Source organism: Eptatretus burgeri, chromosome 3 (assembly GCF_056783735.1).
Source record: "Eptatretus burgeri isolate ZD-2024b chromosome 3, Ebu_testis_v1, whole genome shotgun sequence".
In the NCBI taxonomy this organism is placed as follows: domain Eukaryota; kingdom Metazoa; phylum Chordata; class Myxini; order Myxiniformes; family Myxinidae; genus Eptatretus; species Eptatretus burgeri.
This window is the reverse complement of record NC_140963.1, coordinates 96057853-96072761: the sequence shown is the minus strand read 5'-3', so window position 1 is coordinate 96072761 and position 14909 is coordinate 96057853. Positions and strand designations below refer to the sequence as shown.

At 31.5% G+C, this 14909-nt stretch overlaps 1 long non-coding RNA gene across 2 annotated transcripts in view; it reads left to right on the top strand.

Annotated features, from left to right (window-relative positions):
• The window catches only part of LOC147030496 (uncharacterized), an 84437-nt gene that overhangs the window by 61573 nt on the left and 7955 nt on the right, over positions 1-14909 (top strand). The window contains exons 5-6 of one of the 2 annotated variants that reach the window (XR_015055784.1): positions 466-576; positions 721-867. This is a non-coding gene — a long non-coding RNA (uncharacterized LOC147030496). Of the gene's footprint in view, positions 1-465; positions 577-720; positions 868-14909 lie in introns of those variants that run through there. The other variant, XR_015055783.1, reaches the window with a different exon arrangement.

Sequence of the window (14909 nt, the reverse complement as noted above, 5' to 3'; positions counted from 1 at the left end):
AACTAGACCATGATATCTAGTTTGTGTCCAAGTTTCATCAAGATCGCATCAAATGTCACGGAGCTATGCTCTGGAGAGAGTAACAAACAAACAGACAGACACACAGACACAACGAAAATACTGGTCACTGCTGGTGCCCATGAACCAATTGTGAACGATTTAGATTTTGTTTTCCATTCAACATCTAAACAAATCCCATATCGATCAAGTCAATGCACCAACATAACATTTGATTGTTGGATGAGCTCAAGAACATGTGAGTTGCTTATTTTTGAGGGATATGTAAAGCCAACTGACCCAACTAGATTTGGCTTCAGGACATTGTTTATAAGATTCTAATGGAGCTAGCTAGCTATCATGTGCAGCCAGTGGCTGCTGGTTGTATCATTTTCTAGAGGCACAGCTGTGCTTCTGATGCAGTGGCCTTTATTATCAGTATTCTGGTACTCATTTTGTCAACTTCAGGGTGACAGGCTGAGTCAACCCCACCTGGTGTTACTTCAACAGCCAACAGGAGATTGAACTCAAGATCCAAAGATCTTCAGCCAGCCACCTGAACGATGAAGCCAACACCAGGTGGGTCTAATGGAGAAAGAAAAGACACTCATGGAGAAAGAAGTTGCATTTGGGCATAAAGTTGAATTTGTTCACCTTAGGATGCAAAAAAAACAAAAAACATTTTGCATTTTCTGATTTGATCTTGTGTTGATAAATATTCAGGTCAGGGTTGGGAGTATGTGCCAAAGCAGCACGTCGCTGCGTCCACTTTCCACCAGTACTCCAGAAGCCTCCATCTGGCCACCTCCCAGGCAGATGCCTGGCCCATCCCCATCTTCTTGAGATGCTGATCAACCTGCTGCAACCACGAGGCACGTGAGTAGGGTGAATATACTGATTCTGGCTCACTTTTCCCCATGTAAATGAATGGGGGATTTTCAGCGATTCATTTTTTTTTTCACCTAAAAAGTGAACCCCCTTTTTATCCCAAGGTATATTTATTTCTCTCCCCTTTTAACCTTGGGACACTTTTTTTCAAATAACCAATGCAATAAGATAAGGATTTGTTCAAGAAGTAATGTTCAAGTCGTAATGTGAGTTGTTAAAGGTGATTCTAAAGAAATATCTGAAACATGTAAGCCAAGGGACACTCTTTTTCAAATAACCAATGCATATTGTTTAGCTCACTCATTGAACCTGTAAAGATTTGTTCATTCTCAAATTCCTTCAATGGTTTAATTTTCTTTGCACAATAATCCCCATCTAAAATATTTAAAAACAAAACATTTGAATATTTATATTTTTAAGATACCCCTTTTGTGCCATTATGAAATGATAAACTTCTCTTAATGCTCTTGTTTGACCACCTCCTGAGCCACATATCATTTTGAGATTATAGTAAATTGTTTTTTCATTATTCAATTGATAACCATCAAAGTTTTCAGTCCATTCAAGGATGTTTATTTTTTTTCTTTACATCCTCTAACTTACTAGTTTTTCAATTGATTCGCTTATTTGTTTTATTTACCTTTGTTTTAGTTATTTTTTCAATAACACTTATTTGATATTTTTCACATTCATTATGTTTTCCATTTATATACCAAGACTGAGATTTTCTCCACTCTTTCGTTTGATTAATACTTGGTTTGACCATTTACATATTGCGAAAAAAACACGGCGGTAGCCCTTAAAAAACCCTAACCCATCTTCCCATCGTTAAAACACAATCTATTTTATACACTCTATCATACAATATCCATATGGAACACAATCTATTCCATTATCTAAAATAAATCTCTTATCATCAAAGGCTTCTAATGTCTTTTTATTTACTTCTTCACTCTATATGTTATGTTTATAACTTCTCATTGTATTCATTTTCCTATTTCTTCTTTCTTATTCATCAAACAATCATAATAATTTCTAAAAGTTATTGATTTCTTTATTACATATTTCTTTATTCCCTTTAACCTCTTATCAATCTGATCACCATACTTATGATCATATGCCTTTGCTCTCAATCCAATAAACTCACTCATTACTTTTCCACCCAGCTCATCCTTAAACTTACCAATAACCTTTTCATTCTTTTTAGAAAATAACTCACTCTTCTAACTAAAATTACTTGTATCATATATTCCAATATTTTTCTTCATATCTTTATAAACATCATCAGTTTTTATATCTAGGATAAAACTATCAGTGTCCATATACAACAATGAAACATTTTCACCATACTCTTTCTTTAAGCCATTATACAAATAATCATACATCAATATCTTTGATAAATCAAGAACTGCTGTTCCAATATAAATTGGTTTATCCATTACAATACTTTCCTTTTCCATATGAATAGCAGAAAAGTTCTCTGAAAAAACCTCTTCTCTCTTAAAACTTGGTTTATTTATCAATCTCGAAGCTTCTTTCCAAGATGTTGCAAATCTAATGTTTTGCCTGTTTCTAACATTCTCCATTGTCTTTCCAAAGACAGCATTATTCATCAATTTATAGAATTCCCCTTCAAATTTTACCGTTGTATTTGTTCTCATATCTGAATTGAATTTATTCTACTTTTTCATCCAAGGACTTTGTTTAAATTTTAAAACTCTATGAATTTTAGCTACTCTCAATCCTTCTCTCAAAAACTGTTTCAAGCTTCTCTGATGCAAAACATATCCCTCTTTATCGTAGAATGTTGTTAATAACCTTTCTGTTGATTTGCCTTTAACATTAAAACTTTTATGATAATCACTCAACCATTCTTTATTTGGGGTTTCTTTCTCACATGCAAAAGGAAGGTCTTTATGCTTATTATGAAGATCACTCAGGTACCTCAAATCAACTTCAAAATAATAACCTTCTTCTTCCTCATTCAATTCCTCTTGAGAAGAAATAACAATATTCATCAAAGCCTTTTCATAATCCTTTTCTTCCACCCACTCTAATTCACCATAACGCAGAGATTGAGACATTGCCCATCCATACAAATTATTAGCATCAAAATACATCAAATAATTACTATTTTTTCATTATCATAATTTGGAAGATATTTATTATTTGCTTTAGCATATCTTTTTGAACATACTTGTGACATTCCACCTCTCTTCGACTTCTCAATCATCAAAAGCATATCTACATCACTGGTTAAATCTATATCTTGTTTTGTCATTTTCAACATTGCACTCCAAGCTCAACCAGGAGCTGTGAAATAGTGGGCAGCATCTAATCCAAAACAATTTTTATTATGACAGAGTGATCTAAAAGCTTCAAACACATCAGCTAACAATAAAACATCTGTTTTTAGATACAAATCATGATATTCTCCAAGGTTCTTTATCTTAAATATTTTCCAAATTTCTTGTGCGTGTTTATATTCCTTATCACTTATCTCTTCTTCATAACGGTTATTATAGAAACTTTCTTTTGAAGGAAGTTGTGTTTCTTTAAATCTCATAAATGAATCCATATAATCATAAGGATAAATTCCCTTACTTGTAAGAATTTTCTCTTTACTTTGAATTTCATTCCTTGTTTGAATTTCCTCTCTAGTTAGAATTCCCTCTTTAATCAGAATTTCATCTTTAATCTGAATTTCCTCTTTCGTTAGAATTTCATTAATTGTTGGAATTTTCTTTGTAATTAGAATTTCATCTTCAGTTAGAATTTCTTCATTCATTTCCTCATTAATTAGAATTTCCTCTTTACTTTGAATTCTCTCTTTAATCTGAATTTCCTCTTTAGTTAGAATTTCCTCTTTTGGAAAGAATGAATTAAGATTTGGAAAAGACCCCGTGGAGCTTAGATTTGATGCAAGGTAGGCTAGTGGTGTTCCCATAAGCTTGTAAGAATCTAGAAACCGAATACGAGTTAAAGGTTTTTTGAATATCATTTTTGGAAATGAAATATACTTTTGACTTGTGTTTGATATGGCAGAAATATTCCCTGGTGTTATTGAAAGTTCATTTATAAATAGATGTGTATCATAGTTGGTGCTGTTGTGAAGAAAGACTGGAATAAAAGAAGGAAACTTATAATTAAGATTACAACAGGAATGAGCGGGACCTCTACATTGACCAGTAAGATGACAATGATCCTTAACTTTAGACTCCTCAATTTCCTCCTCACAAATATGATAGATATTGTTCTTTCTAAATTGTAATTTTTCTTCTTCGGTTAATTTCATCAGTTCATTTGTTTCTTTCATTAATTTAGTTAGTCTTATACAATCCTTTTCTAATCGTTTTACAAACTCTTGTGAAGTTTTTTTTCCACTATAATGTTCAAGTTTATAATACTTTTCTCCAACAGATGATTTGATATAATAACAGAAACCACAAGGAATATGTTTTTGATATTTATTTGTATGTGATTCTTTTGGATGAGGAGAAGCAGTATTTATCTTTCTTAGGATACATTCAAAATCAGCGTATATCACAAATGGGTGCATGATAGATTTATTATAATCTTCAAAATAAATCTTTTCACCAGGTTTAGGCATTGTAATTACAGCTGATTTATGATTACTACAATATTTTTAATGTTGTTCTAATCGTTCTTTTGTAGGAAATGAATTAAGACATCGCTTACAAGGATATATTTTGTTTGCTGTTCTGAATACCTGAGAAGAGATTAATCTTGATAAATTATTGATGTATGTATAATGTGAATTCTTTCCAACACTAAAATATAAAAGATCAATGTGTTTCTTCATTTTTATAGTTGTTTGAAATTTTTTAATATTTGAACTTTGTTTGTATCCGTTAATCCATATACATTAATAGAAAGATTATTCTTTTTCTCAAATTTAGGAATATCTGTTAGTGGTATTGGGAATTTAAAATCTTTAATGTCCAAGGTATTCTCATATTTCATATATTGTTTTACTCTTTCTGAATTACAATTTGGTGGATGTAAGTGAGTAAGAACAGACCAGAGAAAACATTTATTATCATTGTTCTTAATATTAACAACTGCCTTCTTTCATTTTATTTATTTGGTAATTCAATATAAGAAGAAGCTTTAAGAGGGTTTAATTTTAGAATGTGTATATCTTAAAAGATGATTTTTTTTTAATATGAAATCCACTTCCTACCATTGTATTATCAACATCCTCCTCTTGTCTTGATAGTTCTTCATAAACCCCACTATTCAAAAAATCTTGAAATGATGTTATAAAATGAAGATCTGTTCTCATATAAGGAGTTTGTTCTTCATCTTGTCTTTTCATATTCATTTTCACTCCCATATAAAACTTTAAAGTTTTCATTTCTTTTAATGTCTTTCTAATAACTTTTTCAACATCAGGTTTCACTATTTCAATTGATTCAGCAATTGATGATGGACCGGGTTCTCCAAATTGAAAAATCCTTATTGTTATATGCCCTTTAAATGCCCCATCAGTGTTTTCAATATAATAGTCTCCCTTTACTTTAAACTCATTTTTCTTGTGTTTTTGTGATTGAAGATGTTTATTATAACTACTCTTCAAAACATCCTTTGAGCAGATATCACAATGTTTTCTTTCCAACTCAAGAGGAGATATTTGATGAAATAGATTAAATGTATGTTTGTTGGTTTGAAGGTGTTTTTTATAACATTTATATTCATGATTACAAACATCGCAGTACGTTGTATTCACCATATTTATAGAATAAAACTTTGCTTAAACTAAAATTTTCTTGATGAAAATTTCGTTTAATTTATAGGTGAATCTGTGCTTAAAACCATTTTATCCTCCAACTTTTTTCACTTAATAAATACAATGTTTCAAGACACAAAAGACAAGTTTCAATCAATCTCTTCATTTGTAAAAGATACTGAGAAATATGTCAAGGATGTACAATTGAACAAAGATAAATATAACAACTATTGGATAAAAACAATTATGGTGGATAAGATGAGTTCTTTAATTTCTTTCAGTGGAAGGGCTTTTAGTATACCTGGTAGAACATCAATTAAAGTATCTCCAACAAAAGTTTCTCCTCTCCTTCTGGTAATATATTCAAAACAAGAAAAAGTATCAAAAAACAAAAACCTTATGTATGAAGCTTGAGAAAGAAAAGATAAGACCATCTGTAATATGCAAGGAGAAATTTGTATTTTTTTCAACAACCCTAAAGATGTAAATCCTGATGAAATAAAGGATGTTAATATATCAGGTGAAATGACATTTCGTTCAATCGTAGTTAAGGATCATTTTAAAATTACCTTTAATGTAAAAAAATGTTGAAGTTGAATCTGGTAATGAAAAAAAGTATATAGATATCGATGGTAATATTATTAAATATGTCAATATGCAACTGAAAGTATAGATGAATTTCAGTTTGACTAAAGTTTTACTTTATAAATATGCTAGACTTCCCTGATTCTCCATATGACAAATTTGAGAATTGTCCTGCGTGTGAAGGATGGGGATTAAACAGTCAAAATCCTATAAACAATGTATATTCTGTGATTATCTTCTAATTAATGAAAATAAAAAAATTAAAAAGGAAAATAATTATTTTAGATTTACACCAAAAATGAATTACTTTACAAGATTGATTAGAGAAATGAATGTCAAGTATGAGGATGATAACACACCTTTCCTTGCAAGGGAAGAAACTGAACGTATTAGAGAAATGTTCAAAGGATTGTTGTTATATATTATTCATGGATGTGATTTTCAGGGAAATATCAAGACAAGATATTGCATAAATAAAATAATGGATTATCTTGAAATTAAACCTGAACTTAGGATAAAATATAGTTTATAAAAAAGCCAATAATAAATTAAATAACCTGTTTTCCAAATATATATATATATGAATGATTTTTTACCCATTTGGGAAAATAAGATAAAATTTAACAATCATAAAAATCTTCCAAATTCATTCAGATGTCTCATCGTTGGTTCAAGCAGATGTGGAAAAACCTGCTTACTTTTGAAGATGCTCCTGACTCAACTTTTTCGATTATGATAATTTAATAATTTTCACAAAGTCGAGTTTTCAACCAGAGTATCAACTACTCTCACAAGGTTTTAATGCTGGTCTTCAAAAAGAAGATATAATCGGTTTATTTAAACTTCAAAAAAAACCAAAATGATTATAACATTGAAGATGTAATTCAACTATTTTGTGATACACAGAGATGTAAAAAGAAATCAAAACCGATAACTTGTATTCTTAGTGATAAGACGGATGATATACCTTCTCCCCAAGATTTGGATAAATGAGAGAAACCAAACAGTAATGGACAGCTACTACACGAGAGGGAGACATTCTTCTTGTAATTGTATTTATCTTAGTCAATCGTACTTTCAATTTCCTCGTCGTTCCACCAGAAACAATGCTAAGACTTTTATTTTATTCAAGTTAAATTCAATCGATATAAATAATTTTTGGAGAGATAATTGTTCCACATTATGTAGTAAAAAGGAATTTGGGGATTACGTGAAGCACACGACTCAAAAATATAAATATATTGTTGTGAAACAAGATGAGATATTAAGGGATATATTATTTGTTTTATAAACAATGACATATATAAATGACAACGATTATTATAAATCTTGTGGGAAAATCTGCTTCTGGAAAAAAACTTTCATAAATCAAGCTTCAGGTGGAGTACAAATGAGAATATTGTAAATTTACTTTAAAAATACCCCGTGATGCGCATTGTATCAACAACAACTTGAGCAATAAGACCTGGAGAAGTAAAAGGTGAAGATTATCACTATATTTCAGTGGAGGAACATATGCGATTGAGGAATGAAGGTCAAATATTTGAGGAGGTTTCTCTTGGTACAACAAAATATTCACATTGTAAGAGTGAGTTAAGGAAACTAAAATCTGGTGGTCTTGGGATATTAGAAACTAATCCAGAAGGAACGAGACAAATTATTAAACATCTGAGCGGAGTGAAGATTTTATCATTCGGTTTTGATGTTGATGAAGAAACTCAACGCAAACGTATGAAAAGCAGAGATGCAAGTATTAATGTTAATAAAGAATTTAATGAAATATTTAAAGAAAAGGATTTATTTGAACACATCGACTTGGATGATGAAGAAAAGGAAAATTTCCCTTTTGATCTTTACAATTCATTAAATGATATTTTCCAATAAATAAATGGATGTGAGAGAAAGAGCAAGAAGATTAAAGGAACATCAAGAGTTGGTTTCAAAAGTTGTAAAACAGCAGGAAGACACAAAGAAGAAATGCAGACAGAAACTAACGGGCGAAGAAGCATTTGAAAGAAAACGAGAAATTTTTTAAACCACTTTTAAAAACTTCCCAAGAAAAAATGAAAGATGTTTCCACAGTTCCCACAGTAGAATATACTCCTAAAAAACTTAAAATGTTAAAAGATTTTGATCAAATGACGGAGGAAGAATAAGAACATTTAGGAGAATTAGAATATGATGATGGTTTATTTCAACAACTGGAAGAGATTAATCGACCCCCTGATTATATTGTGAATACTCTTCAAAACAATGACTATTCAGCGGATTAAAAAACCAAAGCAGGACTCATTCCAACAGAACAACCAGCAATATTTCATCTTGTTCAAGAAAAGGTATTGATATTTAATGATGAATTAAAGTTCTTGGGTTCTGCTCAACCCCCTGTTAAACTAACTCCGAGATTAATGTTTCTTCTCACAAAAGATGGAAGACAAGGTTCAACTGTGAGGGATGAATCAAAGTATATTGATAAACCATTGGATATGAAAAATAATGATGATAGAGTATATATTGATCTGCTGGACACTCTTAATTATAGTGTGAGTATTTCTGGTAAAAGTAGAAAAAATGAGAAGTAGAAACACATTATTCAGGCTTTATGTATCCTTGGTTCAGGTTTTAGTTTTCTTCTAAATGACCCATCGCAATTAGTTAATAGACTGTTATTGTTGTTAGGTAGTAAGAAGGCTGGAAATAACAATTGTTTTAATAAAGCATCAGCCATTTTAGACCAGTTGATGAACATGAAAATAATGAATAAATCTCAATATAAAGACATTTTATCTCACATTAAATAAGATGAGAAGCACAATCCTGAGTTTTAATTTCACAACAAGTGACCACACATCTTCATTCCCATACCCACTACAACTTGCCCCAACAAAAGAATATGAGGCATCTTTATTGTCCATGGAAACTTATAATACCTTATTTAAATAACTGATAAAAATGACAAATTTAGTTATAATCCTGGAAGTGGATACAAAACGATAACAGTCTCACCCGGAGCATATGAGATTTCTCAAATATCTTCCGAAATTGCTCGTCTTATGAAAGAACAGGGTGATGAACCAAAAAATATTGTTATAGACATTCAAAAACATACTTCAAAATCAACGATTAAACTTAAAAAGAACTACAAGGTTGATTTCACAATTGATAATTCATTTAGAGAGTTATTGGGTTTCTCCTCAAAAAAGATTGAAACGAATGGGACGTTTTACAGTGATAATGTCATTCAAATATCCTCAGGAATAACTCGGTATTAATTCACTGTGATTTGATTGATGGTGCTTATAATGATGGAATAAAAACAAATACAATATTTTCATTCAGCGCATACTCAACCCCAATTGGTTATAAATTCAATATGAAACCCAAAAATTTGGTTTATCTCCCTGTTTCAGGAAAAAAACATACACAGAGTAAATTCTCGGATCACTGACCAAGATAATCGTATGATTTCTTTTAATGGAGAAGTTATATCCATCAGAATTCACCGACGTGAAGTTTTCCAAGCAATAAATACGATGGTTATTGTGAGGAAACACGACTTGGGAAAATAAAAAATAATTACAGGGGATGGGATGTTCCTTTCCCCATACTACAAGGGAGAAGGTATGTATCTTGGTAGAGGATACTGTAAACCGAAGAGACAAAGGGGTGTCGGACATCAATTTAGAGGAGATGGGATAATTGATACTCCAATGGGTATCGGTTCAACTATTCTTAAACAGAAAGACGTAATTGGTTCAACTGCTTCTGCTGTGGGAAATGTAGCAGGTGCTGTAAAGAGCATAAAAGATGCCCAAAATGAATCTCATAAATTACAAGCAATTAAAGAAATTAAGAAAGGCAAAACTCAGTTGTCCCCCCAAGAACGACAGAAAATAACTCAAATACTTGGGTCAGGGTTTCAAAAGTTTTAACATCTTTTTTCCAAAATAAATACAAGTATGGGAGCAATTGATAGTATCTATGATTTGGTTGACACCATTGTCATCTCAAATTCCACTAAAAAAGAGGATTACTTCAAGGTAAATGCAATAACTGGAACAGACTGGAATGCAAATGGTACAAAAAGTTTTGAAATAAAGAATCAACAAACCTATTTGAATCTATCCGAAAGTTTCTTGGTGTGTAAATTTACATTCACTAAGGCTGGGAATAACACAAACGCTACACTCGTAAATGATTTCTTCTGGAAAATGTTTGATAGTGTTCGTTTGTACATTGGAACACAATAAGTTGAAGCGGTTGATTATGTCTCTGCTGTATCTGAAATGATGAAATTTACACTCTATACATTCAGTGATAGAATGGGAAAGGGGTCTGTCGAAGGTTTTATTCCTGATATGTCAACGGGAACAACCACAGACCCTGGATATACTCAAAGGAAAGGAGCGTGTAATGATGATACAAAAGCAGTTAATAGTTTTACTGTGGCAGTTCCTCTTAAAGGTATATTTGGATTTTGTGATCATGATAAAGTTCTGTATGGTCTTAAAATTAGATTTCAACTCCAAAGGAATGATAATGAAAATAGATTGCTTTTTGGTGTTGGTAGTGCTTTTGGTGAGCAGAATAAATTTGTAATTGATGACATGAGTTGGTATATTAGTGAATATACTCCTAATCTTAAAACAGAAGAGATGTTGAACAGAAGACTTAACTCAAAGAAACCACTCAGTGTATCATACCTCAAAAGAAGATGTCAACACGTTAAACTCAACCAAACCACTTACACGTGGAATTTGGGTGTTCTGGAAGGAAAGCCATTATATCTGTGGATCATTTTTAAAAAGCCATATGGTGATACTGCGACTGATAAGAAAAATGCATTGAGTGATAATGCTAAGGTGAAACAACTTCGCGTTTCTCAAGATGGAACATTTTATCCACGAGATAGATTGGAAATTAATTGGGAAAAAAGTGATTTTGCTGAAGCATACAAGTCTTACCAAAAGGTGTGTGAAAGTAATGGAAATAAAGAACCTATTTTGGCTATGACAGCATTTAAAAGTTTGCATACAATCTATGCGTTTGACCTGAGCACTCAAAAGGAAACTATAAAGTCTAATCGAGTGGATACTTCTCCATACATTGAAGGAGGAGAGAGTGAAGAAGTTGATACATATTGTTTGCTTTTGGAAGAAACAGAATTGCAGATTAATACAGATAATGGTGTTATGATTAGTTTCACATAATTTTTGGGGAAATAAATGAGTGGCAAAGTACCAACTGGGGTATATGTTAATCAAATCAATCTTCATAAACTATCATCTTGTTTTCAAAATCAAAAGCCTTGTACGATTAACGTCAATACAATTCAGAGAAAAGGAGCAGTAAGAATTGATGTTTTGCTCAAAAGAGAACAGGTTAAAATCTTGAATGATACTGGCTCACTTAAAATTAAAATGACAAAACCAATGTTGAAAAAATATTCAATAAGAGAGACGAGTGGAGGATTTCTCCCATTTCTAATTCCTTTATTTGCTGGTTTAAGTGCGGTTGGAGCATTGACGGATGTTATTTCAACAGCGGTGAAAACTGCCAATGAAAGGAAGGCTCAACTCCAGGCTCAAAAAGAATTGGAAAGACATAACAATGAGTTGGAGAAACAAATTAGTGGAAGTGGTGTAATTGTAGATTTTGCTGAAAAACTTGAAGGTCTGCCTGATAAAGCAAGATTGTTAGTTGGAGATATGCTTTCTTCTATCACACAAGCAGGTGTAAAATTAACTAAAAGAGGTAATGGATTATATCTTTCAAATAAATAAATGAGCATTGATGAGTGGTTTAAAGACTTTGGAAAGAATACAACATCAAATTTACAACTTGTCAAATATTGTAAGAAATTAAAAATTCATAATGTGGTTATTTGTATGAGAGATGAATTAACAAATGTGCCTAAACAAACAAAGAATATTATTATGAACTTCGAAGATAATAATGGGAACGGTTCTCATTGGGTTTGTGTTTTTAATAGTCAAGACAAATATTATTTTGATAGTTTTGGTCTTCCACCACCTGTTGAAGTCATAAAATTCTTACAGAATGGTGTTTGTCAAACATTTCAAGTCCAAGAATTAAATTCCAAGTGTTGTGGTCAATTATGTCTTTATGTGTTATTTCAACTCAACAAAAATAAAAATTTTTATGACATTATTTTTAATCTAATATAAATGACTTATGTTGGTAAAGATGGTTCTATCTTTGGTGTATCCCAAGAACTGGATATTGATTTTTCAAAGTATTACACAAAGGCACAGGCTGAACGACATAAATATAATATAACCAAAAATATTAATATGAAAAATGCTTATAAATTAAAAAATTATCCAAGCCCGACTGACGCGAATGACTTGGTGAGATTAAGCGATTTATCACAATATATCCTTAAATAAAATGGCCGTGTATTCCAAAGATACAGAAGTGTTGATTTTATCTCCAGGTCATACAGAATTCACAGTTCGAATTAAAATAAATTTTTATTAAAAAAAGGGCGTATCGTTTGTATAAGAATAGAACAATGGGGGTATGATATGAATGATTTAGGGTATAATTGGTCATTTACAATTGACCTTGAAGACCTGGCACAATTAAATCAGTCTCGTAAGGAAGAATATTATCCATTTGGTATCGAGAATGAGTTTTGTGGAAGCACGATTAGTAAACAACAAATAGAAGAATTTAATAAGGGTAAATATAATAATGGTTTTGCCATAGTTTATATTATGAAAACAGAAAAAACAGGATTATATATAATAAGTAAGGAAATACAAAATGATTTAACTATGGGAAGATGGGGAGGTGTTTCGTGCCATAATATTGTTCCAACATATATTTCTAATACATAAATGACAGCAAGAAGGCTTCAAGAAAATTATCATTTCTGTGTCCAAGCAAACCTTCAAGAAAAGGGTATTCGGTATTTTCATAAGTATGTTCTACAACATAAGAATGAGGTATTTTCAATAAACGATTGGCATTATGCTGATGTTGATAAACCGACAACTTTAGATTTAATTAGAATGTTAAATAATGAAAAAATTATAAGGTTAAGAAAAGGTAAGGCTCTTTTAGAAATTCAAAAGAAATTTTATTGGTTTCCTGTCATAAAAAAATTATTTTGGATACAGGAATAACAAGAAATCCTGATGAATATATGTATGATATTCTATGGGGTGTAAGCGATTCGAGGATAGTAAGGGACGAGGAAGTTGAAGAGAGAGAAGAAGAGGAAAAGGAGAAGAGAGAGAAGGAGGAGAGGGAGAAGAAAGAGAAAGAGGAAAGGGAGAAGAAAGAGAAGGAGGAGAGAGAGAAGAGAGAGAAGGAGAGAGAGAGAAGAGAGAGAAGGAGGAAAGAGAGGAGATGGAGGAAAGAGCGAGAATGAATAAATATGAAAATATGGAAACCAGTGAGATTAAAAAAAGATTGGTGGTATTACAGAAAATAACTCAACCCACCGAGGAGGAAAACAAATAATTGACAAGTCTATTTGCAATATTGTCGACAAGACTATTGACATCGACAAGATATTCATTTTAATTCAAGTTTTTCATTTTTTTTCTTAAATAAATGGAGGAGAGAGCGTAGGCATTTCTCAGGATTCTTTATGTTTTAAAAATTAAGATTCAAATGTGCATGTTGGAAACTAAAAAGGTTTTTGCACTCTGCAGGAATTTTTCTCATAAATAAATGAGTTATCGTCTCAAATGTAAAAAGAAAACTAATACTAAAAATATTTCATATATTAAATGTAAAAATAACAGGGTTATACAAAATGGTATATGTTCGGTGTGTGGTTCAAAAAAAAATCAATTTATCTCCAAACACAAACTCGGAGGAGATATACAAAAGTTATCAGTAAGTAAATTTACAACTTCTGGAATACCAGGGGAATTACATCTACCAGGGTATTCTTTCTGTGGTCCAGGCACAAACTTGGATTAAAGATTAGATGAGACAGACAATCCTAAATCATGGAGTAAACCCATCAATAGAGTTGATAAAGTGTGCATGAGACACGATATTGATTATGGGAATACCACAACTTTGGAAGAAAAGCATGAAGCCAATAGAGAAATGTTGTATAATTTGTCTCTGATACAAAATCCAACCTTGAGAGAAAAAGTTGATCGGTTCATTGTGAAGAAGATGATCAGTGCTAAATTGAAACTTGGACTTGGAAATTCAAAAAACTTATAGGCTCTAATGATGCCATTAAGACTGAAGAGCAATTAGCTGATGAATTACATAAACCAATATTCACAAAGTTTCAGAGAAGGAAAGTTTATTCCAAGGAAGTTGATTATATCTGGTCTGCTGATTTGATTGAACTCAATAATGATAAGGGGTACAAGTATGCTTTAACCGTCATTGATTTGAGGAGTAGATACACATGGGTTGTCCATTTAAAAAACAAAACAGGTAATACTCTTATGTTAGCCTTTCAACAGATATTTAATAAAAGTAAGAGAAAACCTAAAAGATTGTGGACTGATGAGGGTAGAGAGTTTTACAACAAGACATTTATGAATTTTCTAAAAAATAACAGTATTACATTATACAGTACCTTAAATGAAGGGAAGGCCGTTGTTGTTGAACGTTTTAATCGTACCTTAAAAGAAAGACTATTTAAAAAATTCACAGAACTCGGTTCACAACAATGGTCATCTTTTAT